The 24,862-nt window shown below is 41.3% G+C and overlaps 3 non-coding genes and 1 pseudogene across 3 annotated transcripts; 1 reads left to right on the top strand and 3 right to left on the bottom strand.

Annotated features, from left to right (window-relative positions):
- Window positions 1–6,602: 6,602 nt before the first annotated feature.
- TRNAL-UAA lies at window positions 6,603–6,685 on the bottom strand. The gene has a single exon. It is a non-coding gene; the product is annotated as a tRNA-Leu (tRNA).
- A 6,311-nt stretch (window positions 6,686–12,996) lies between these two features.
- Window positions 12,997–13,070, top strand: TRNAT-AGU. The gene has a single exon. It is a non-coding gene; the product is annotated as a tRNA-Thr (tRNA).
- A 1,744-nt stretch (window positions 13,071–14,814) lies between these two features.
- On the bottom strand, window positions 14,815–14,887 carry TRNAV-CAC. Its single transcript has one exon. It is a non-coding gene; the product is annotated as a tRNA-Val (tRNA).
- Window positions 14,888–22,374: 7,487 nt separating this feature from the next.
- LOC111525938 lies at window positions 22,375–23,731 on the bottom strand (annotated as a pseudogene).
- Window positions 23,732–24,862: the final 1,131 nt, after the last annotated feature.

Below are 24,862 nucleotides of genomic sequence, written 5' to 3'. Positions count from 1 at the left end.
TTTGAAACAAAAATTATTGCATCTGTTTCTTTCATCACAACTATGCTGTTTGGTGCAAATTGTTCTTCATTTTTAAATTTTGTTTTCTCTTACACTAAACTGTTGTGATGGTTAATTTTATGTGTCAATTTGACTGGGCCATGATATGCCCAGATATTTGGTCAATCATTATTCTGGGTGTTCTGTGAGTGTGTTTTGGGATGAGTTTAACTTATTATTATTATTATTATTATTGAGACAGGGTCTCTCTCTCTCTGTCACCCAGGCTGGAGTGCAGTGGCACAATCTTGGCTCACTGCTGCCTCGACCTCCTAGGCTCAAGTGATCCTCTCACCTCAGCCTCCTGAATAGCTGGGACTACAGGCATGTGCCACCGCACTGCCAATTTTTCTATCTTTTGTAGAGACAGGGTTTCACCATGTTGCCCAAGCAGGTCTTGAACTCCTGGTCTCAAGAAATCCCCCTACCTCTACCTCCCAAAGTGCTGGAATTACAGGTGTGAGCCACCATGCCTGGCTGAGTTTAACGTTTTTTAATTTTAATTTTAATTTTAATTTTTTTGAGACGGAGTTTCAATCTTTTCGCCCTGGCTGGAGTACAATGGTGCAATCTCGGCTCACCACAACCTCTGCCTCCTGAGTTCAAGCGATTCTCCTGCCTCAGCCTCCCAAGTAGCTGAGATTACAGGCACCTGCCACCAAGCCCAGTTAATTTTTGTGTTTTTAGTGGAGATTGGGTTTCACCATGTTGGCTAGGCTGGTCTCGAACTCCTGACCTCAGTTGATCTGCCTACCTCGGCCTCCCAAAGTGTTGGGATTACAGACATGAGCCACCACACCCGGCCTTAAATTTTTATTTATGTTTTGAGGGGGTCTCATTGTGTTGCCCAGACCGGAGAGCAATGGCACGATCGTGGCTCACTGCAATCGCCACCTCCTAAGCTCGATTCTCCTGCCTTAGCCTCCCAAGTAGCTGGAACCACAGGTCTGCACCACCATACCAGGCTAATTTTTTGTATTTTTGGTAGAGATGAGGTTTCACCATGCTGCTCAGGCTGGTTTCAAACTTGTGAGCTCAAGTGATCCACCCACCTCGGCCTCCCAAAGTGCTGAGATTACAGGTATGACCCATGGCACCCAGCTGAGTTTAACTCTTAAATAAATAAACTGTGCCAGGCATGGTGGCTTGCACCTGTAATCCCAGCGATTCAGGACATAGAGGTGGGAGGATTGCTTGAACCCAGGAGTTTGAGACCAGCATGAACAACATAGTGAGACCTTGTCTCTAAAACTATAAAATTAAAAAAAAAAAAAAAGAATAAAGCAGATTACCCCCCGCAATGTTGGTGGGCCTTATCCCATCAGTTGCAAGCCTGACTAGAAAAAAAGACTGGCCTCCCAGGAAGAAAAGGGAATTCCTCCTGCCCGACTGCCTTTTAGCTGGGACATTGGTTTTATTTCTGCCTTTGAACTCAACCTGAAACATTGGCTGTTCCTGGATTTTGAGCCTGTTGGCCTTCAAACTGGAGCTATACCACTGGCTCTCCTGGGTCTCCAGTTTCCTAACTGCAGATCTTGGGATTTGTTGGTCTCATAAATATTATATAAGCATATGTAAAATATTGATTCTGTTTCTCTTTAAAAAGAAAAGACACCTGGCCAAGCACAGTGGCTCACGCCTGAATCCCAGCACTTTGGGAGGCTGAGGTAGGTGGATCACTTGAGCTCACAAGTTTGACCTGAGGTCAGGAGTTCGAGATGAGACGGACCAACATGGTGAAACCCCGTCTCCACTAAAAATACAAAATTAGCCAAGTATGGTGGCTCACACCTGTAATCCTAGCAATTGGAGAGGCTGAGGCAGGAGAATGGCTTGAACCCAGGAGGTGGAGCTTACAGTGAGCCGCTGAGATGGCGCCATTGCACTCCAGCCTGGGCAACAAGAGCAAATCTCCATCTCAAAGAAAAGAAAAGACACCTTTGAGGTCCCCTTCTGGTCCTCTGCACCAGAAAGCTTGGGAGAGTGGGGACTTATTTTTCCCCCATTGCTGCATTCCTAGTAACTAGATGTGTGCTCCAAAAAAAAAAAAAAAAAATTTTTTAAGGGATGAATTGGTAGCTATTGTCATATTATGTGTTAAATGTGAAATTAATATCTACAAATACACATCTGTATTTATAAATTGTACTTATATAAAGAAACAAAAAAATAAAAAAAATTGTACTTACATACTTAGGTAATATATGCTTCTATTAATCTAAAATTTAATTATTAGCTTCTTTTTTTTTTGAGACAGAGTTTCGCTCTTGTTACCCAGGCTGGAGTGCAATGGCATGATTTCAGCTTACCAGAACCTCCACCTCCTGGATTCAAGCGATTCTCCTGCCTCAGCCTCCCGAGTAGCTGGGATTACAGGCATGTGCCACCATGCCCAGCTAATTTTGTATTTTTAGTAGAAATGGGTTTTCTCCGTGTTGGTCAGGCTGGTCTCGAACTCCTGACCTCAGGTGATCTGCCCGCCTTGGCCTCCCAAAGTGCTGGGAATACAGGCGTGAGCCACTGTGCCCAGCCCAATTATTAGCTTCTAAGTATCCATTGAGAGGAAGTGTCTAAGGGTCCCTCAGAGAGTCAGTTTCAGGACCCCAAGAAAGGGACAGAGAGAGCAAGGTGCTTAGATGGAGAGTGGCTCCTAGAGGCACTTGACACCCTATCCTATACAACCCAGTTTTCTGCTGTAACATTTCCATCTTAGCATTCTGTTATTTGCTTTAACAACCAACCAAATAGGAATCTATTAGTTTTATGTTGCTGTGTAACACAATATCACACTTAGCAGCTTATAACAATGCCCATTTATCCACTCACAGTTCTGTAGGTAGGAAGTCTGGGCACTGGGTATCTGGGTTCTCTGCTCAGGATCTAGCAAGACTAACTTCATTGGCTGGCCGGATTTTTTGTTTTTCTTTGTGATGGAGTTTCGCTCTTGTTGCCCAGGCTGGAGTGCAATGGTGTGATCTTGGCTCACTGCAACCTCCAACTCCCCGTTCAAGTGATTCTCCTGCTTCAGCCTCCCGAGTAGCTGGGATTACAGGCATGCACCACCGTGCCCGGCTAATTTTGTAGTTTAGTAGAGACAGGGTTTCTCCATGTTGATCAGGCTGGTCTTGAACTCCCAACCTCAGGTGATCTGCCTGCCTTGGCCTCCCAAAGCGCTGGGATTACAGGCGTGAGCCACAGCACCCAGCCGGCTGGATTCTTATTTGGATCTTGCGATCCTCTTCCAAGCTCTCGTGGTTACAAGAATCCCTATTTCCTTGCTGTCAGCTGGGTGCCCTCAGCAGCTATAGGCCATCTTCATGCAGGTGGCCCTTTCATCTTCAAAGCCAGCCCCACTTCAAACTCTTCAATTTCTCTCAAATTTCTAATCTCTGACTCTGGGAAGAGCCCATTCTTTTTTTTTTTTTTTTCCCAAGAGATGGGGTCTCACTCTCACCTAGACTGGACTGCAGTGGTACAGTCATAGCTCACTATGATCTCAAGCCTCTGGGCTCAAGCAATCCTGCCACCTCGACAAGCTAGGACTACAGGATGCCCAGTTTATTTTAAGGACTTACCTGATTAAGCCAGGCTCATCCCTGATGATTTCCCTTGCTTAAAGTCAACTGTGCTATATAACATACCCTAATCATATTCACAGTTCAGCATATTATGCAGGTTTGTAATATCCAGGTGGAGGGAGAATTCTTGGGGGCCATCTTAGAATTCCGCCTATCTCAAGAAACAACAACTGGCCAGGCAGGGTGGCTCATGCCTATAATCCCAGCACTTTGGGAGGCCATGGTGGGTGAATCACTTGAGGCTAGGAGTTCCAGACCAGCCTGGCCAACATGGTGAAACCTTGTATCTACTACAAATACAAAAATTAGCTGGGTGCGGTAACAGATGCCTGTAGTCCTAGCTACTCAGGAGACTCAGGCACGGGAGTGGCTTGAACCCAGGAGGTGGAGGTTGTAGTGAGCTGAGATTGCATCACCCACTGCCAGCCTGGGCGACTGAGCAAGACTGTCTAAAGACAACAACAACAACAAAAACCAACAGAAATTAGAGTTGAGTAGAAATTTTCAGCATCGCTAATGATCAGGCAAATATAAAACCAAGTGACAGATACAACAGATTCAAATCTCTTGTGGCAGAGGTGTGCATTGGGTGGTGACTTTAGGTTGCAGTTGGCCCTCCCATTAGGAAAAGTTACATAAATTAACTTCTGTAGGGATCGTTCCCTAACATTAATGTCATCAGCACTATACTCTAAACAACTGAGCTAAGTGACCACACAGAAAACAGACTACTGTGTTTTCAGAAAGATCTGATTCAGGTAAAATATATGTCATCTGGTTTATTAGTCCATTTTCATGCTGCTGATAAAGACATACCCAAGATTGAGTAATTCATAAAGAAAAAGAGGTTTAATGGACTCACAGTTCCACGTGGCTGGGGAGGCCTCACAATCACAGTGAAAAGCGAAAGGCACGTCTTACTTGGTAGCAGACAAGAGAGCATGAGAGCCAAGTGAAAGGGAAAACTCCTTATGAAATCATCAGATCTCGTGAGACTTATTCACTACCACAAGAACAGATTGGGGGAAACTGCCCCCGTGATTCCATTATCTCCCACAACACATGGGAATTACGGGAGCTACAATTCAATATGAGATTTAGGTGGGGACACAGCCAAACCGTATCATCTGCAGTTTCATTTCGAAACATAACAAAACCACTTACTCATCCTCTTTCTTCCTACCCCACCCACATGACAAAAACAAAAGTAAGAAAACCGACCTTTGCTAGGGATGATTTATTCTCCTCTATGGGAACTCAGTCTTTCTCAAACCTGAGTATTCTGGCTGTGAGGTTGCAAATAAACATTCTCAGAAAGTGCTTCCTTCCCTGCACCCCAACAACCCCAACCCTCTCAAGGCCAGGAACAAATTCAAAGCACTAAGGCAGCTCATGAAAATAACCCACTTTGTGCTACCACCTGGATCAGAGAAATTTCAAGTGTGGAATCTTGGTGTTTGATCTCAACACAGAAGCATAACTATCAGGACAATATTTATCCAACATAGAAACAAATTAACTACCAGAACAATATTTAATTTCTGGGTTTCTCTGAAGGATGGCTCTAAAAGAAAGTGTGAGTTTCTTCTAAGGGAAAAGGGTACTAACCCATATAGTGGAAAAGGGCACTTTTAAATTTGCCAGGCACTTTCTTAGACACTATATATATATGTAATATATTAATTATATATATTATATATATTAATTATATATTATATATAATATATTAATTTTATATATAGTATATATAATATATTAATTTTATATATATTGTGTATATATATTTCTTTTAATCCTTACAACTGCCTTCCATGAATTAGAATCCTATTTAACAAATGAGGAAATCAAGATTCAGAGATTCAATGGGAAAGCCAGAATTAGGACATCTGATTGCTGAGTTCCAAAGTCCACTCTTTCAAATCCTCTCAGAGACACAAGGTCCTATGAATTCTAAAGGGAACCGAATTTAGTATGCTGTCATTTCAAGCACTCTGGGAAATATGAGTATTCAGTAATGGTGTTGGGATTAGTGGTAGTCTGCTGGAACTAATGCGGAGTTGGATCTATACCTCACATATTACACCAAGGGAAAAATGAGGTCAAATAATTGAATATAAAAAAGAATATTCTAGAAGATACAGTTATTTTGTGAAGTGACCTCGTAATGGGGAAAGGCATATCTAAGTTAAATATAAAACTTGAAGAAAAGACTGATAACTTTGGTGGTTGCAAAGATACCCATTTTCACACATCCCAAGCCACCCCAAAGTTCAAAGACAACAAACTAGACTACTTGTGATTCATGTCAAAACAAAGTTTAATCAAGCCGTATTTAAAGAGTCCCTACAAATCATAAGAGAAAGACCTAACAACTAAGTAGAAAAATTAGCACAGAATGGTATGCACGCAACAGAAAAGGAAATACAGATGGCTTTTAAACATATAAAAAGGTGCTCAAGGACAATATAACCAGTTAAATGCAAAATAAAACTCCCTGAGGGATCATTTTCACATTTCAAACTGGAAAAAACAAGATAAACTCTGTTGAGAAGGACTCAACCATGCTCTCCAGAGTGTATGAGAGACAGCCCTAGCTAAGAGTTAGGCTTTTCTTGTACAATCATTTGGAAACTATGAGAATCCTGGGAGTGGCTCTTATTTCCTGGGAGGTACTGAGAACTTAGAGTTTCTTACCTGTGGTCTTAGGGTCAAATAGTCTCAGAGGTTCAATTCCTGGTGGAACTGAAAGTCCTGGAGCAGACCATGGATGTGAGTGGTGGATATGAGTGGTTTTTCCTTCTATTGGCAATCCGATAGGTTGTGGTAGAGAATCATTTACACACTACTGCCTATTCAGGTGATTTCTTTAGATTTGAAGACAAAAAATGTTAGTGTTAACGCTAAGGGGTAGAAAAACAATGAAGTCACCTTCACATACTTTTTAAATGCTGGTATTGAAAGGAGTCTGGAGATGAAAACTTAACCTACCGAGAGTGGGGTTCGAACCCACGCGGGCACTAGCCCATTGGATCTTAAGTCCAACGCCTTAACCACTCGGCCATCCCGGTGATTGGGGTTAGATATAAGGCAATCATTTTTTTATAACAACAAAGGCATTTGTGCTGAACGTTAAGGAAGTACCGAATTATTCCTGTTTTTACTGAATTGTATTAAAATATGAGGATATAATAAGAAAATACAGCATGTGTTCATCAAGCACTTCTCCTGAGTCTCCTCACTTGGTCAAAATTTTCCAGAGAAAATTTTGTTTTTAGTTTGTTTGAAAAGAAAAACAAAGGAACAGGGGGAGGGATGGAGAGATCAGGGGAGGGAGTGCCCTATGGAAACCACAGCATTAACACCACCTACTACTTCTACTTCACTAAAGGCACTGTCCCGATTTTTTCTCCAGAGATCACTGTTTTGCCTGCTGAATTCAAACCTCTACTCCAGACACACTGATGTCATTGGAGGCATCAGGATTGGGGGCCCAAGGTTTATTATTAAAACGAGTTCATCCTGGGGTAAATTTTAAGATGTTTAGCGGACACAAAGGCAGTTCAAATTCTTTGATTTTAATGACAAAATGTTTTAAACTGACAATGCAACCTATTTACAAAAGGAACATATTGAGCTGTGTGTGGGCTGCACAGAAATACACCACGCCAGAACTCAAAGTACTCCCGGAAAAGCTCGCAATCGTTACAGCAGAGAATCCAATCCTTGTGGCTAAAGTATCTCCTGGGAGACTTATTACAACTGTGGATTCTAGAACCCCTAGTGCAATCGTCCTGACTAAAGCGATTTACGATGGGTCCCAAGAATCTCAGTCTTACCAAGTACCCTCAAGTAACGGTAACTTCAATAGTCTGCTAAACGGCACTCAGTGAAGGGTGCTAAAGCTGTCATGGGGAATTTAAGAACTCATGAAAGAAGCTTGTAGAAAAGAAGTTTAGGGTCTGGAGGACACAGAGCTGAAATGAAATCCTGAAGTAGGGTTGGAATATAATTAATTTATGTAACAATACTGAACACCTAGTGTGTGGCATGCCCCTTTGTTTCTCAGGTAATCAGAGGAAAGCACCACAATATGCAAAGATTGTGTGGTCTGCAGCAAACAAGCAAAGAGAGTCAGAGGACATCTCCTCAGAATCTCGTCAGCTGAGGAAACAGGAGTCCAGGCCTTATTTGTGATCCTCAGGACTGCCTGGGTCCACATCAGGATCTTTCTCTGGCTTATGAAGTCATGGAAAAGGAATGGACTCCTGAAGGCCTTTGGCTGTTGGGCTCTGGGTTCTGTCTCTGGCCAGATCAAGGTTCCATTCCTAGAAGAGGAGATATGACCTAAGAGATTCCCACTTCTACCAAACACTGAAGAAAATTCAGGTCTCTCGCTGCTGGGGAAAGAACTGACTTGAGGATGGGGATGAAGGTGATTGGAAGGTTCCATGAAAAGCATATCAGAGAAAGAAACCATCATATATAGATAGACATAAAAATGTTTAGAATATCCTATTACTGTTAGCTCTTAACACGAACTACAGAGCAGACTCAATCAGCTGGGAAGTTTTTAAAAGTACACTTATCTAGAGTGGTTAAATATCTACATGTGAAAGTAAAAAATAAAACTTTTCGAAGTATATGAAGGATGGTCGGCCACGGTGGCTTCAGCTGTAATTCCAGCACTTTGGCGGGCCGAGGCGGGCAGATCACCTGAGATCAGAAGTTGGAGACCAGTCTGGCCAACATGGCGAAACCCCGTCTCTAGTAAAAATACAAAATTAGCTGGGCATGGTGGCGCATGCCTGTAATCCCAGCTACTCGGAAGGGTAAGGCAGGAGAGTCGCCTGAGCCGGGAGGTGGAGGTTGCAGTGAACCCAAATTGTGCCACTTTACTCCAGCCTAGGCGAGAGAGCGAGACTCCGTCTAAGAAACAAACAAACAAATATATATATATATATATATGAAGGAGAACATCCTTATACCCAGGAGCAGAAAACTTTTAAAAACTTCAAAAGCACAAACAATAAGGCAAAAACCAAAAAAGACATATTTGCTTACTTTAAAATCAAGAATATAGCCACTGTAGTCCAGCTACTGGGGAGACTGAGGCAGAGGGTTGCTTGAGGCTAGGAGTTCAATGCCAGTCTGGCCAACATAGCAAAACCCCCACCTTTAAAAAAATCTTTTTTTTTTTTTTTTGAGACAGAGTTTCGCTCTTGTTGCCCAGACTGGAGTGCAATGGTGCAATCTCAGCTCAACGCAACCTCTGCCTCCCAGGTTTAAGCTATCTCCTGCCTCAGCCTCCTGAGTAGCTGGGATTACAGGCATGTACCACCACGCCTGGCTAACTTTGTATTTTTAGTAGAGACGGGGGTCTCCATGTTGGTCAGGCTGGTCTTGAAGTCCTGATCCACCCGCCTTGGCTTCCCAACGTGCTGGGATTACAGGCGTGAGCCACTGCGCCCGGCTAAAAAAATCTTAAATTAAAAAATCAAGAATATGTAAGATAAAGGACACAGTAGAAATATAAATATGTAGATAGATGCGCTAATGGGAGAATATGTTTGAATTGTCTCCAAAAATGGCAAGGGCTTAATATATATATCAAGAAGTCATGTAAATCTGCAAGAGAAGGACAGCAAGATCAAAAGGAAGTGAACAAAAGATAGGACAGGTAATTAGACGAGAGAAATATGTCAAGACTAACAAATATTGTACAAAATCTTTAGTAATCACAGAAATAAAAAGTAAAAAGATTTATCGCATTTACTGTCATTACATTCGCAAAACTAGAAGCTGAATAAAATTAATTTTTGCAGGACTAGTGATAAAAGAACCCTCCTGTCCTGCTAGTCGAAGTTTAAATTAATGAAGCCATTCTGGAGTACTTCTTATTCAAATTAAGGATATTCACATTCTATGATGTAACTGCTCTGCTCCTAGGCATAAGTCTTCCCCAACCCCATCCACTGCCTCAAATCTTACACAACTACCGAGAGTACACATGTGATAAAGTTAATCACAGACTTATTTTACTCTTTAATATTTATTATTGGAAAGTGGACAGGCAAACTGTTGTAAATGCACACCATAGGCAATTAAGCAATATAAAAAGTAACAGAGTAGATATACATGCAACAATGTGGATGGAACTTGAAGAAGAACACCAACAAAAGAGATACGGGTTTCTGCTTCTACCTGTGAAGAATTCACTGTTAGGAAAATTGCAAACAACAAGAAAAATATACTGGACACAAGTATGTGAAATAACTGTTTTCAGGCATCACCTGCTGTCAATGCGGGACTGTGATACCTGAGAGAAGAGAAATAAATGAGGCGAGTCTTACAAATGTTTTAGCTTATTGTCTAGGGTTTTAGGCCTTAGCGCAGTAAGGGAGAATTCAGAAAGAGCTAGGTTGTGTCACTGGATTGAGAACACAAAGGATTTCAAGGAGGTCAAAGCAATTAGAATTTGGGGACAGAATACAAGACAGGAGACAGCTGCACAGAGAGAGCTCCAGAGGTCTGCAGAGGGATCTTCTGTGTCTTCGGTGGAATATTGATCTGTGCATGAGTGGGGTTAAAACTCCAAAAGGCCAAGGAAAGAACCACTGGAAAGCTGTAAGCAGATCAATTCATGCCATTCATAAACAACTGAGAATAGCCTGTGTTCTCATCAGCTGTAGTGAAAATAATTTACAGGGCATAGGTGGAGTCTCACAAAGGTATAATCTTTGTATTGGAGCTAAATTATCTCAATTGAGGCTGCTTTTGGACTCACCCTAACAAAGTTTGGAAGCAAGCCATGGATGGAATAAAATTTTATTTGAACTTGCAAGAAAGAAATGCTATTGCCTGTAGTATTATGGAATGTAGAAACAAATCTATGAACTGAGTAATTAGATTCTCAGACAGAATTATAAAGATGTTTCCTAGCATTTTCTTTTAAACATTATTTATTTATTTATTTATTTATTTATTTATTTATTTATTTATTTATTTTTATTTTTGAGACAGGGTCTCACTTTATCACCCAGACTGGAGTGCAGTGGCACCATCTTGGCTCACTGAAGCCTCCTCGACCTCCCAGGTTCAGGTAATCCTCTGCCTCGGCCCCTCAAGTAGCTAGGACTACAGGTGCATGCCACCACAGCCAGCTAATTTTTGTATTTTTTGTCAAAATGGGGTTTCACCATGCTCCCCAGACTTGTCTGGAACTGTTGGGCTTAACTGATCTACCTGCCCTGGCTTCCCAAAGTGCTGGGATTACAGGTAAGAGACACAGCACCCGGCCTAAAAAAAAAATTTTTTTAAAACTTTGTCGCCAAATTACTTCTCACCTAAGAATTTCCTAGCATTTTCTTGCTATTTATTGTAAAATATGACATGAGAGAGATAAGTTAAAGGGAGAACGTCTAAATGTAAATGAGCCACAATTTACTGAGTTAGAAAGAAAAGCTATTTACTATTCCCAGGTGTTCCCGATTAGACAATGATGCTAAAATTAAGAAAAGACTTCCAGGCAAAAATCAAATCCAGAGCACGATCAGAAAATGCAGTCTAAAGATGAAGCCAAGGGTGTTATTGTAAGTCCTTTATTAACACCATAGAGAGACTTAAGGTGGTATCTAAACAAACCTCTAAGGTTCTTAAGGACATACAGTAAGGATCCTATAGTTTAAACAATAATTCTATAACTCTTAAGAATGTGCCCCTACTGCCGTTTTATGGGAAGCCAAAGAGAGACAAGGCATTATTTTCATGAATATGGCTTTTGTTTTAAAAGAGACTGGCGAACTTTAAAAAAAAATTTTTTTATTGAGACAGAGTCCCGCTCTGTTGCCCAGGCTGGAGTGCAGCGAGTGGCCGGATCTTGGCTCACTGCACCCTCTACTTCCCAGGTTCAAGTGATTCTTCTGCCTCAGCCTCCCAAGTAGCTGGGACTACTGGCGTGTGCCACCATGCCTGGCAAATTCTTTTCATATTTTTAGTAGAGAGGGGGTTTCACCAGGTTGGCCAGGCTGGTCTCAAACTCCTGGGCTCAAGTGATCCTCCCACCTCGGCCTCCCAAAGTGCTGGGATTATGGGGGTGAACCACCGCTCCTGGCTTGGCAAACTTTTTCTTTAAAGACACAGATAGTAAATATTTTAGGCTTTGTGGGCCATTCGGTTGATGTGGCAATTACACAAATCAGCTGTTGCAGGAAAGCAGCCACAGATAATCCTAAATGAATGAATGTGGTTGTGTTCCAATAAAACTTTATAAAAACAGATGTAAGGCCAGATTTGGCCTGTGGGCTATAGTTTGTGAACCCCTGGTCTAAATGAATAAACTTCAGTAACTTTCATAATGTCACATTTTTTGAAGAAAATTATAGTATTTGAACATTGACAATCTGAACTAAAAGGAATAAAGGACAGCATAAAATGAAAAGACTTTGGACCTCACCCCTCTTCCCCCCAGACTACTATGGGAAGGAAGTAGGCTAAGAAAACCATTCAGCTGCAAGTAAATGATATTTCTTATTAAAAGAATGGATGAATCCGAGTGTGGAATAAGAACCCAGGAGATGGACCCAAGACCCTAGGGAGTCATTCTCAGACATCATTACTGAGTTCCAATCAATGCACTAGCATCATGTGCCCACTGAATTCTACAATTGCTACAGACCAGTGTACCTCTTGTTTTTTCTTTTTTCTTTTTCTTTTTCCTCTTGTTTTTGTTCTTTTTGAATAGGATTGTGTATCGAGATTATCCTATGTCTCCTCTGCCTGTAGTTGGGTGACAGGTAACCTGTATCTTAAGTACATAGATGTTCAAACTAAGTAGAACCTTATTTGAAAAAATTTACCTAAGGAATTAAATCCGCACCTTTACCTGATTTTGATAATGCCATCCTAGAGTTCGAGTTCATGTTGCAAAGGAGTCAGACATGGCCAGGGTGACTATATTTTGCATGCTAGACAGGCAGAATCATTGGGGGTCAAGTTAGATAAAAATGTAGAGAGAGTGTTTTTCCTGATACCACTTACCCACTGGATGAACAAATACAATGAGAGTTCATCAGAAGGCAAATTCACTGCTAAGCATATGAGATATAATTATTCTCAAAACCAAGCAAGTTCTCTGCCTGGCCGCCGGAGCTTATAGTCTGGAGGTGTTCTTGACATTTAGAGCAGTTTCCTAAAGGAAACTGGTCTTCTTAATTCAGGACCTATTCTTATTCTACAGCAAGAGCATTATTCTCTGGTTTTGACTGAGATCCAAAAATGTCGTATTGTGTTACTACAAAAAAAATCAGTGAGGTAGAAACATTGACAGGCTGAGGTGTAAATTTTTATAAAATAATAAATTACCCCCACACAATACAGGTGAGGCTTCGTGGCTTAGCTGGTTAAAGCGCCTGTCTAGTAAACAGGAGATCCTGGGTTCAAATCCCAGCGAGGCCTCCTTATTTCTTCCCCTAAACTTAGGTAAATTCTTGTCACTAGTTAAACCTGACTTGGATTTACACCTAATAAAGCGGCAGACCTTGAATCTTGATATCTGAGGCACTTTGTAGAGGAACATGGTGATGGGTTGGAAATATTTACAATGAATTAGCTAAATCTATGCTAGAGACCAACCATCTAGAATTGAGATGCAATTTTCTACATTTAAATTTTTGTAGCTACTTTTCGTATTTCTAAGGAACTTACAGCTTCCCATAACATTTTTGCTTTTAATACAATTCAAAAGGAAGGCAAGGAACGAAATAAGACATATATATTGTATAAATTGAGTGTTGTGATAACTTCCTCCTTGCATGATTCTGAACTCTAGAATTTCACTGAATATATTGAAAAGTGGAGTAACATGACAAAGTCTTGAGAGGATAAATAGAACAATTATTGAAACACCAAAAGAAAACACAAACACAAACAAAAAACCTAACAAGAGACTGGAAGCAAATGAGACCTGAAATTGTGGATCATTTATTAGACAGATAAAAATAAAGGGATGGAGAAAATTAATCAAACCCTGGATACAGTGTTATGTTTTAGCTGCTCTTTAAAGAAAAAAAAATTATCAGTTATATCTTCAAGTTATCACATTCTATAAATGCCTTCCCTCATAACATTCCTTGTTGCAGTATGGCACTCAGCTTTTTGCTTCTCCCTGTAAGGAATGATTACATTGGATGATTACTCCTTTTGTGAGCATTTAGGAAAAAAACCAGTTACATAATTTATGAGTGCAGTGCGAAACGGAAATATTCCTTGCTTAAGAAAATTAGGAATTTTAAACCAGCAATAGCAGAGCATTAAATCAAGTGCCTGGCCTTGTGCAAATGCGTAGGTCGCATGCCCATGAAGACAGTCCTTACTGGGAAGACGGTCCCGATTGGGAATGAGGTTATTTGTCAAAAGACTGGATTTTAGAGACACCTTAAAATGGGGTGAAATCTAAAGTGATAGTCAATGATATCAAGTACAGCTAGAAGGCTTGACAACTTAAAGGTACTAAACAGGGGCAAGGCGCGGTGGCACTTTGGAAGGCTGAGGCGGCCGGATCACAAGGTCAGGAGTGTGAGACCAGCCTGGCCAATATGGTGAAACCCTATCCCTACTAAAAATACAAAAAGTAGCTGGGCATGGTGGCACATGCCTGTAGTCTCAGCTACTTGGGAGGCTGAGGCAGGAGAATCGCTTGAACCCAGGAGGCGGAGGTTACAGCCACTGCACCCCAGCCAGGGCAACAGAAGGAGACTCTGTCTCAAAAAAAAAAAAAAAAAAAAAGTACTAAACAAGGAAATGTTACAGTATAAAAAGAATTCTTAAAGTCATGATTTTGTTAGTCTTCTCTAACAAAGTAACATTTATTATACAATTCAAGTTACTCTTCTCAGACAACTCGACCTCCTTCCAAATCCCATCAAATAGCACCAGGCTGGGATCTTTCAACATAGATATATGCTCCTTCTTCCTTTAGCTTCCTGTTGTCTTTGGGCCCCCATGGGGTCCCCTCCTCTCTAAATCTGGTGTAGGAAGAGAGCAATTCGCATTCGTAGTACTGAGTTACACAGTGTAAACAACTTACAGGCGGGTAGTAATTGATTCGAATGGACGGGGTCCTAAGAGCGGTCCCTGTAAATTTTAGGAAGACAAGCATTCACTATAAATTTTAGGAAGACAAAAACTTAGTACAGTATAGTGTTCCCGCCCGGTTTCGAACCGGGGACCTTTCGCGTGTGAGGCGAATGTGATAACCACTACACTACGGAAACCCCTACTAAGGGAAGACAGCATCCTGCTGGACCTAATCAGGAATTCTCTGTTGATCATCCTTCCTAGAAATTTTTCTTTCTATTCAAGTCGGTGTCTACCATCGCATTTTAAAAGTGCTACAAAACGAGCACCACACCGAAATTAGGAAATATCCAAAACCCAGAAATTGCTGAGTATTTGAGCTCTAAGAGTCTTATACTAAAACTATAACCTCAGTACGATAAATCTCAAACATCTTGGCGCTGACCAGATTTGACGTTTACTTACTTGACGTGATGACTGGAATTTGTCCTTCTGCTTACCTCAAAATTCTTTCTCACTCTCTCACCCAGCGTCAAAATTGTTGCAAAATTCTACTGAGCTTACATTCAGACTCTATAAAATATCCTTTTCCTCTGTTGTTGATAGGTCCCTCGTTCAGGCCCTTTATATCAGTTCTTCACGACTCTCCGTAGCGAGGGTTGACTCTCTGAATCAATTCTCCACCGAGCTTAAAGTCCCAAGCTTCATTTCCCTTCATAAAGTTCCACAAACATAAACCTTTCTTCTTTCTTACATATAAATTTTATAGACTTCTTTTTTTAAAGAGAGGTTCTAGATTCACAGCAAAACTTTGAGCAGAAGGCACAGAGATTTCCCATATACCCTCTGCTCCCGCACATGCATAGCTTCACCAAAATTTGCTGTTGTCAGTGTTCTGGACTTTAGCTCTTCTGATAGGTGTGTAGTGATATCACATTGTTGTTTTAATGTGCATTTCCCTGATAACATATGATGCGGAACACCTTTTCATATGCTTATTTTTCATCTGTATATCTTCGTTGGTGACATGCTTGTTAAGGTCTTTGGACATTTTTTTTTATGAGGTTGTGTTCTTACTGTTGAATTTTAAGAGTTCTTTGTAGATTTTGAATAAGAGTACTTTGGTATATCTTTAGCAAATATTTTCTCCTAGTGTGTGGCTTGTCTTTTCATTGTCTTGATGTTATAGTGGTTTTGATCACTAGCATGTCTTTTTGGCTCTTTCTTAGAATTTCCATCTCTCTGCTTACATTGCCCATCTGTTCTTGCATGTCATCTTCTTTATACATTAGAGCCTTTCCCATCTTTTTTTTTTTTTTTTTTTTTTGAGACAGAGCCTCGCTTTGTCACCCAAGCTGCAGTGCAATGACTCACTGCAATCTCTGCTTCACGGGTTCAATCAATTCTCATGCCTTAGCCTCCCAAGTAGCTGGGATTACAGACATGTACCACCAGGCCCGGCTAATTTTTTTTTTTTTTTTTTTGTATTTTTAGTAGAGACGGGGTTTCAACATGTTGGTTAGACTGGTCTGGAAGTCCTGGCCTTACATGATCTGCCCACCTGAGCCTCCCAAAGTGCTGGGATTACAGGTGTGAGCCACCTCACCTAGCCAAAGCCCCTAGCATCTTAATCAGTTGTTTCAAATTTCTGGTCTGAGAATTCCAACATCCCTGTCATGTCTGGGTCTGATTCTGATGCCTGCTCTGTCTCTTCTGTGTATTTTGCTTTTTATTGTGCCTTGTTATTTTTTCTTGCTAGCAGGTCATGTTCCAGTGGGTAAAGTGAGGTGCTATAAGCAGGCCTTTAGTAATGTGGTGGAAAGGTGTGGGGGGAATAAAGCATTCTGTAGTCCCACAAGTAGGTCTCAGTCTGTTAGTGATCCTGTGTCTCTGGACTGTCAACTTTAAACGTGCTTCCTAGTTTTCCCCCACTTTAGGTGGGACTAGATGGCTAGAGTGGGCTGGAGTTCCTTATTTCCCTTCCCACAGAGCAGTTGGGCTCTGATAAAACCCCAGCAGGTTAGGCTGAGGTTAAATTGTTTCTCCTGAGGGCAGACCTTGTTAAGAGAACAAAATGCTTTGGCCTATTGCAAACTGGTTCTTGCCCACCTGCTACCAGAGGTAGAGGGGATTTTTCTCCCATATTCACTGTGACAATCCAGTCAAGCTCCTGAGGTAAAATTAACAAAATTGTGAGGTAAAGATGACTGAGTTCTGGAGATTTTATCTCCTAGACTCGGCAATGTTGAGCCACCAACAATTTGCTAATTGGAGTTCAGATTTCCCTGCTCCAGCACTAGTTCACATGGTGTCTGTTCTGTGGGTTTCTGCTCTGGTAAGTTGTGATTCTCTGTATTTGTCTTTTCAGTTTTGGAAGCAGTGGCTTGCCCTGTGACCCCATTTTTTCTGACAGACATAAGAAGAGCTGGGTTTTCAGTTTGTTCAGGTTTTACTTGTTTTTAGGACTTAGTGATGACTTGTAGCTTCTTACATGCCCAACTGGATACTATATGTATATAAATCTACAGCTTTCTCTCCAAGAACAGTGTTAGCAGCTATCAATAAGTTTAGATATGTTGTACTTTATTATTTTTAGTTCAAACTATTTTCTAATTTCTCTTGTAATTTGTCTTTAACCCATAGGTTGTTTAGGAGTGTGATGTTATTTTCCCAAGCATTTGGGGATATTTTCCTTTGTTTCTGTTACTGATTTCTAATTTAATTCTATATTGATTAGAGAACATTCTTATTACTTATTTTATTTTATTTTTTTTTTAAGATGGAATCTCACTCTATTGCGCAGGCTAAAGTACAGTGGTGCGATCTCAACTCACTGTAGCCCCTGCCTCCCAGGTTCAAGTGATTATCCTGCCTCAGCCTCCTGAGTAGCTGGGATTACTGGTGCGGGCCACCATGCCCCACTACCATCAGGTTTTAAAATTTTTAATTTTGAAATAATTATAGATTTACAGGCAATTACAAAGAAAGCAAAGAGAAGTTCCCTGTACCCTTAACTTAGTTCCCCCCGATGGCTACATCTTATATAACTATAGTACAATATTAAACCCAAGAATCTGACGTTGGTACAATGTTTGTATGTAGTTCTAGGTCATTTTATCATGTGTAGATTTGTGTAACTATCACTGGAAATCAGAAAAAAAGTTTCATCACCACAAAGATTTCCCTGTGGGTGTCACCATTTAACTAGTTACACTCACTTCCCATGCCAACCACCCCCACAGAACTAATATGTTCTTTTTTTTCCTTTTTTTTTTGAGACAGTCTCACTCTGTTGCCCAGGCTGGAGTGCAGTGGTGCAACCTCGGCTCACTGCAACCTCTGCCTCCCGGGTTCAAGCCATTCTCGTGCCTCAGCCTCCCAAGTAGCTGGGATTACAGGCACGTGCCACCACACCTGACTATTTTTTGTATTTTCAGTAGGCACAGGATTTTACCATGTTGGCCAGGCTGTTCTTGAACTCCTGACTTCAGGTGACCCACCCACCTTGGCCTCCCAAAGTGCTGGGATTACAGTCATGAACCACTGTGCCAGGCCTAATGTGTTCTTAATCTCTGTTTTTTATTTTGTTTTTAGAATGTTACAGAAATAGGCCAGGTGCCGTGGCTCACACCTGTAATCCCTGCACGCTGGAAGGCTGAGGCAGGTGGATCACATGAGTCCAGGAGTGCAAGACCAGCCTGACCAACATGGTGAAACCCTATCTCTACTAAAAATACCAAAATTGGCTAGCTGGTCGTGGTGGCTCACACCTGTAGTCCCAGCTTCTCGGGAAGGTGAGGCATGAGAACTGCTTGAGCCCAGAAGGCAGAGGTTGCAGTGAGTGGAGATGGTGCCACTGCACTCCAGGGTGACAAAGCAAGATTCTGTCTTAAAAAAAAAAAAAAAAAGGTTGGCCTTTTTCACAGTATAATGCCCTTGAGATCCATCCAATTTGTTGTATCAACAGTTCCTGCCTTTTAATAGCTGAGTAGTTGTTTATTGTATGGATGTACCACAGTTTCTTTAACCATCTACCTATTGAGGTACATTTTAGTAGTGTGTTTTGCTATTATAAATAAAGGTGTTACAAATAATTGTGATAGATTTTTGTGTAGACATAAGTTTTCATGTCATTTTGTATTGTTATATATTATTGAATATATACAATATATATGGAATGCTACACATGTAGCATTCACATGTTTCTGTTTTATAAAATGTCTCTGTTTTATCAGTATGAAATGCCTCCTTTTTTTTTTTTTATTATGTCATGTCTCTATCTATGGTAATACTCTTTGTCTTAAAATCTACACTTTATGTTAATACATACGTTTTACGTTAACTTTTTTATGGTTAGCGTTTGTGGTTTTTTTTGGGAGGGAGGGGGTTGTTGTTTTTAACTTTATTTTATTTAATTTATTTTTTGAGACTCACTCTCATGAATGGAGTGTAGTGGCGCGATTTTGGCTCATAGAAACCTCTGCCTCCTGGGTTCAAACAATTGTCATGCCTCAGCCTCCTGAGTAACTGGGACTATAGGGGTGGGCCACCACACCTGGCTAATTTTTGTATTTTTAGTAGAGACAGGGTTTCACCATTTTGGCCAAGCAGGTCTTGAACTCCTGGTCGCAAGTGTTCCACCTGCCTCAGCCTTGCAATGTTCTGGAATTACAGGTATGAGCCACCACACCCAGCCTAACCTTTGTGTAATATATCTTTATCCCTTTACTTTTCTTTTTTTCTTTTTTTTTTTGAGACAGAGTCTTCCTCTGTTACCCAAGCTGGAGTGCAGTGGTGTGATCTCAGCTCACTACAACCTTTGCCTCTTGGGTTCAAGCGATTCTTCTGCCTCAGCCTCCCAGGCAGCCGGGACTACAGGCGTGCGCCACCACGCCTGGCTAATTTTTGTATTTTGAGTAGAGACATGGTTTCACCATATTGGCCAGGCTGGTCTCTAACTCCTGACCTCGTGATCCGCCTCCCAAAGTGCTGGGATTACAGGCGTGAACCACTGCGCCCGGTCTATCCCTTTACTTTTCTAAACCATTTAATTTACATCCTTATATATTTTTATATATATATAAAATATATTTTACATCTTATATATTTTACATCCTTATATACTTTTAAAAATTGTGGTAAGATATACATAACATAAAATTTGTTATTTGAATTACTTTTAAGTATACATTTCAGTAGAATTAAGTACATTCACATCATCGTGCAACCATCTCCATTATCCATCTCCAGAACTTTTTATCATCCAAAATTGAAACTCTGTATCCTTTCAATAATAACTCCCCATTTCTCTCTACCTTCCTAGCTCTTGGTAACTACTCTTTCTATCTCTATGAATTTTACTATTGTGGAAATCATATATTTGTCCTTTATGTTTGGCTTATTTCACTTTGAATAATGTTCTCACTCTTTATTCATATATCATGTATGAGCATGTATCAAAATTTTACTCCTTTTTAGGCTTTCTGAATAGTCAACAGGTAGAATCAACCAAAATCAATAATGCTGTTGTGAAACATTGGCATGCAAGTTTCTTTTTTAAATTTTAATATTTTAAATTTATTTTATTTATTTTTTGAGACAGGAGATTACCCATGCTGGAGTGCAGGGGCACAATCATGGCTCCCCGCAGCCTTGACTTCCCGGGCTCCAGTGATCCTCCCACCCACACCCAGCTAATTTTTGTATTCTTGGTAGACACGGGTTTGGCCATATTGCCTGGGCTGGTCTCGAACTACTTGGCACAAGTGATCCTCCTGCCTCAGCCTCCCAAAGTGTCGGGATTACAGGCATGAGCCACAGAGCCAGCTGGGATGCTTTTAATTTCACTTTCTTGCCTACTTTCTGTGGCTAGAACTGACAACACTATGCTGAATAGTGTGGTGAATGTGGGCATTTTTATCTTTTGCCGATCTTGGAAAAAAAGCTTTAGTCTTTCACTACTTTTTTCTTTTCTTTTCTTTTCTTTTCTTTTCTTTTCTTTTCTTTTCTTTTTTTTTTAATTAAGAGGGTGTTCCACTCTGTTGCCCAGGCTCGAGTACAGTGGTGAGATCTCAGCTCACTGCAACCTCTGCCTCCCAGGTTCAAGTGATTCTCGTACCTCAGCCTCCTGAGTAGCTGGGACTACAGGGGCACGCCATGCCCGGCTAATTTTTTTGTATTTTCAGTAGTGATGGGGTTTTGCCATGTTGGCCAGGCTGGCTTCAACTCCTGATCTCAGGTGACCTGCCTGCCTCGGACTCCCAAAGTGCTGGGATTATAGGCGTGAGCCACTGTGCTCGGCCAGCCCTTCACTATTGAATATGATGTTAGCTGAAGGTTAATCATAAGTAGCCTTTATGATGCTAAGGAAGTTTTCTTCTATTTGTAGTTCATTGGGTGGGTTTTTTTTTGTTTGTTTGTTTTTCACAAAAGGGTGTGGGATTTTGTCAAATGCTTTTTCGGTATCAATGGAGGTGATTATGTAATTTTTTTCCATTCTGTTAATGTGGTATATATTACATTGACTGATATTTGTATGTTGAATTATCCTCACATTCCAGGAATAAATCCTACTTTTTCATAGTGTATAATCTTCTTAACATATTGCTAGCCAGGCATGGTGGCTCACGCCTGTAATCCTAGCACTTTGGGAGGGCAAGTCAGCGGATTGCCTGAGCTCAGGAGTTCACAACCAGTTTGGGCAACACAGTGAAACCCCGTTTTTACTAAAATACAAAAAATTAACCAGATGTGGCAGTGTGTGCCTTTAGTCCCAGCTACTCGTGAGGCTGAGACAGGAGAATTGCTTGAATCTGGGAGGTGGAGGTTGCAGTGAGCCGAGATTGCGCCACTACACTCCAGCCCGGGTGGTAGAGCGAGACTCCATCTCAAAAAACAAAAACAAACCCAAAAACATATTGCTAACTTTAGTTTGCTAGTAATTTGTGGAGAAATTTTGTATCGTACTGCTTCAGTATCCTTACTAGTTACAGGTCTATTCAGATTTTTTATTTCTTTGTAATTACATTTTAATAGATTGTTTTTAGGTGCTTGTCCACTTCATCTAGATTATCCAATTTGCTAGCATACAATTGCTCACAGTATTCTCTTATAATCCTTTTGATTTCTGTAAATTTGTAATGTCTCTTCTTTCTTTTCTTTTCCTTCCTTCCTTCCTTCCTTCCTTCCTTCCTTCCTTCCTTCCTTCCTTCCTTCCTTCCTGCCTTCCTGCCTTCCCTTTCTTTCTCTTAATTTTTTTCCTTACAATCTCTGATTTTAATGACAGTCAATCTCAAGGGAAAGCTATGACCACCTCCATGGGAAACTTAAAATGGATATCCTGTGTGTTTGGCCCAGCTACCATAGACATCTCTTGCCCCAGAGTTCCAGTATATTTTTTCCTTCTAGTTTTTTGGTTCCTCTCTGCCATTGCACTAGCCTCAGGTCCACATAGGATGCTCTCTGCTGAGTATTGACTTGAGTTACTTCTCCCTCTCATGTTCTAGCTGATGCTACTCATGATCACAGTATCACTTGAGTAGGAAAGAGGATGCCAGAGGTAAAAAACACTACCACAGCATTTTGTTTGTTTATAAAATGTTAGACCCTTGTCCCCTCCATTTTTCCTCTCTCATATCTAAATTTTGAGACCACTGGCCTCTAACAGTCTGTAGTAGGCCTAAGTTCAAGGTGTCATATGCTTCTCTGGTGCCTGTTTGTGAGCCAAATAGAGAAACACTATGCTAGAGAGAGTGCTGACCAGGAAGATCACATCAAACCAATGGTGACAGAAATTGAACTGCAGTTCTCCGAGGACTTCGGTAATTATGGTGCAGTATTCTAGAGGCATATTCATTCGGATCAGCAGCACAGAGGAGACAAAGTACATGCCCATTATCTGTGCTAATAGCAGGACATTGACACTAGAGGGCTTACTGCTAGAGATGGCATAAAATAACTTGGTATGAGTGATCAGCAGTTCTCTGATGGATGTGGCAATGATTATTCCAACAAGATTGGAGGAAATGTGTTGGGACCAAAACTTCACATCACATTGGATTCCCAGATAATTCACAGTAATCTCAATGACTCTCGTGACAGGATCCATTTTTCCAACTCGATCAAAAACAATATTGATTGTTGCCATGAAAAATTTCCCAACACAGTAAATAGAGAAAAAGTAACCCAGAAAATTAAAATATTTCCCTTTCAAGGTTTTGGAGTATTCTGTTCTCTCCTTGGTAGCATACAGATCAGCTGTTTCTAGAAAAAGCTGCCTGCTTAGTTCTTCCAAAGCATCTACTTCCTATTGAATAAGTGGTAATACTTTTATCATTCCCCAGAATCCTGATGATTTGTTATGTACCTCCCCCTTCTGGAACATTGGTCTCTGTGCCATTGCCATCCTTTTCTTTTTGGTTATGATCATATCCATGGTTTGGAGCAGTCGCTATTCTAGGGCTAGAATATCTGTCAGTCACATTCCTGAGGAAGTAAGACATGAAAGTGTATGGGTAGTAGACAGCACCAAATCCAGAAAGGAGAGCCGTGAGAGTAACTCCAGTCACACCAACCCAGCTGATGAACTGTTCTATGGATAAGATCCCATGTTTTGGGCTGAGAATGGGAAAGGAATCTCCTAGTTTCCAGAAGAAATAGATAAAGGTAAACCACAGGAGACTGGAAAAAAGCAGTCGTTGTTTATGCACTAAGACAGAGGAGACAAAAGTAGTCCGATGTTGCCCACAACAAAATAGCCAGTGTAAAAACGCACCATGAAAACCAGGATCAGCAGAATTACACACAGTTTCATTTTCCAGTGAAAATAACGAGAGCGACTACTCAATACTCCTAAGATTTCAAACATGATGAGCTCAAACATAGTGCAAGAAAATGCAAACATCACAGAGAAGGTCACCCGTGCAACATACTGACGCACCTCATAGTTCTTAAACAATTGGCCCATGAAGAAAAGCCACCCAAATTAAAAAAAAAAAAAAAAGTATCTGGGAGGTAATCATGATGCTGGAATCTATCAGGAAGCCTATGGTGAAGTGTAGGGAGGGCTCCTGCCTCCATTTCCCACTTCTAAGGCCACGGCACCCTGGGGCCACCAGCCTCTCACACAGGCGCCATTCGCCCAGGTGCCGCCTGTGGCTGGTCAACCCGACGCCATCAAGCTGTGCCCCAGCCAGCCAATCAACGGCTATGTCCTGAGCTTCCCGCCTCGGGTTCAGCTTAGGTGGAGCAGATGCCTCCACTTTCATTTCTGATTTCAGTCTTTTGAGTCTCCTAATTTTTTTTTTTTTTTTTTTTTGAGACAGAGTCTCACTCTGTTGCCCAGACTTCAGTGGCGCGATTTCGGCTCACTGCAACCTCCGCCTCCTGGGTTCAGACGATTCTCCTGCCTCAGTATCCTGAGTAGCTGGGATTACAGGCACCGCCACTGTGCTCCGCTAACTTTTGTATTTTTAGTAGAGACGGGGATCTCGCCATGTTGGCCAGGCTGGTCTCGAACTCCTGACCTCAGGTGATCGCCCACCTTGGCCTCCCAAAGTGCTACGATCACAGGCGTGAGCCACTGTGCCCGGCCCTCTCTTCTTTTTTCTTGGTTTATTGAGCTAAATATTTGTCAATTTTGGTGAACTTTTTCAAATAACCAACTTTTAGTTTCATTGATTTTCTATATTGTTTCCAGCCTGTACTTTCCGATGGCCTGCTTTTCCTGACAGCCTGCCCTATGGATTTAGCACTTACTAGCCAGGTCCACAGTTGCATAAGACAATTCCTTAAAAAAAAAAAAAACCTCTCACATATAAATATTCACCTGGATGATTCTCCACAAACCGAATAAACCCCGCCTACCAGCACGCAACTCAAGAGCACTCCAAGTTCCTTTCCAATCACTATACAGAGGGAACCACTATTGTGACTCGCTCCCTTCAACCAGTGCGAAGGCAAGGTCTCGCTTTGTAGTCCAGGCTGCAGGGCAGTGGCGTAATCAGCTCACTTGAACTCCTGGGCTCAAGTAATACTCCCGCCTCAGCGTAAGCCACCAAAGGCCGGCTAATTTTTAATTTTTTTTTGTAGAGATGGGGTCTTACTGTGTTGCCAGGGCTGGCTTCTAACTCCAGGACTGTCTTCTAACTCCTTGGCTCAAGTGATCCTTCCGC

This window comes from Piliocolobus tephrosceles, chromosome 5, assembly GCF_002776525.5.
Source record: "Piliocolobus tephrosceles isolate RC106 chromosome 5, ASM277652v3, whole genome shotgun sequence".
Lineage (NCBI taxonomy): Eukaryota > Metazoa > Chordata > Mammalia > Primates > Cercopithecidae > Piliocolobus > Piliocolobus tephrosceles.
The sequence above is the reverse complement of the archived record's forward strand: the minus strand, read 5'-3'. Positions and strand labels throughout refer to the sequence as shown.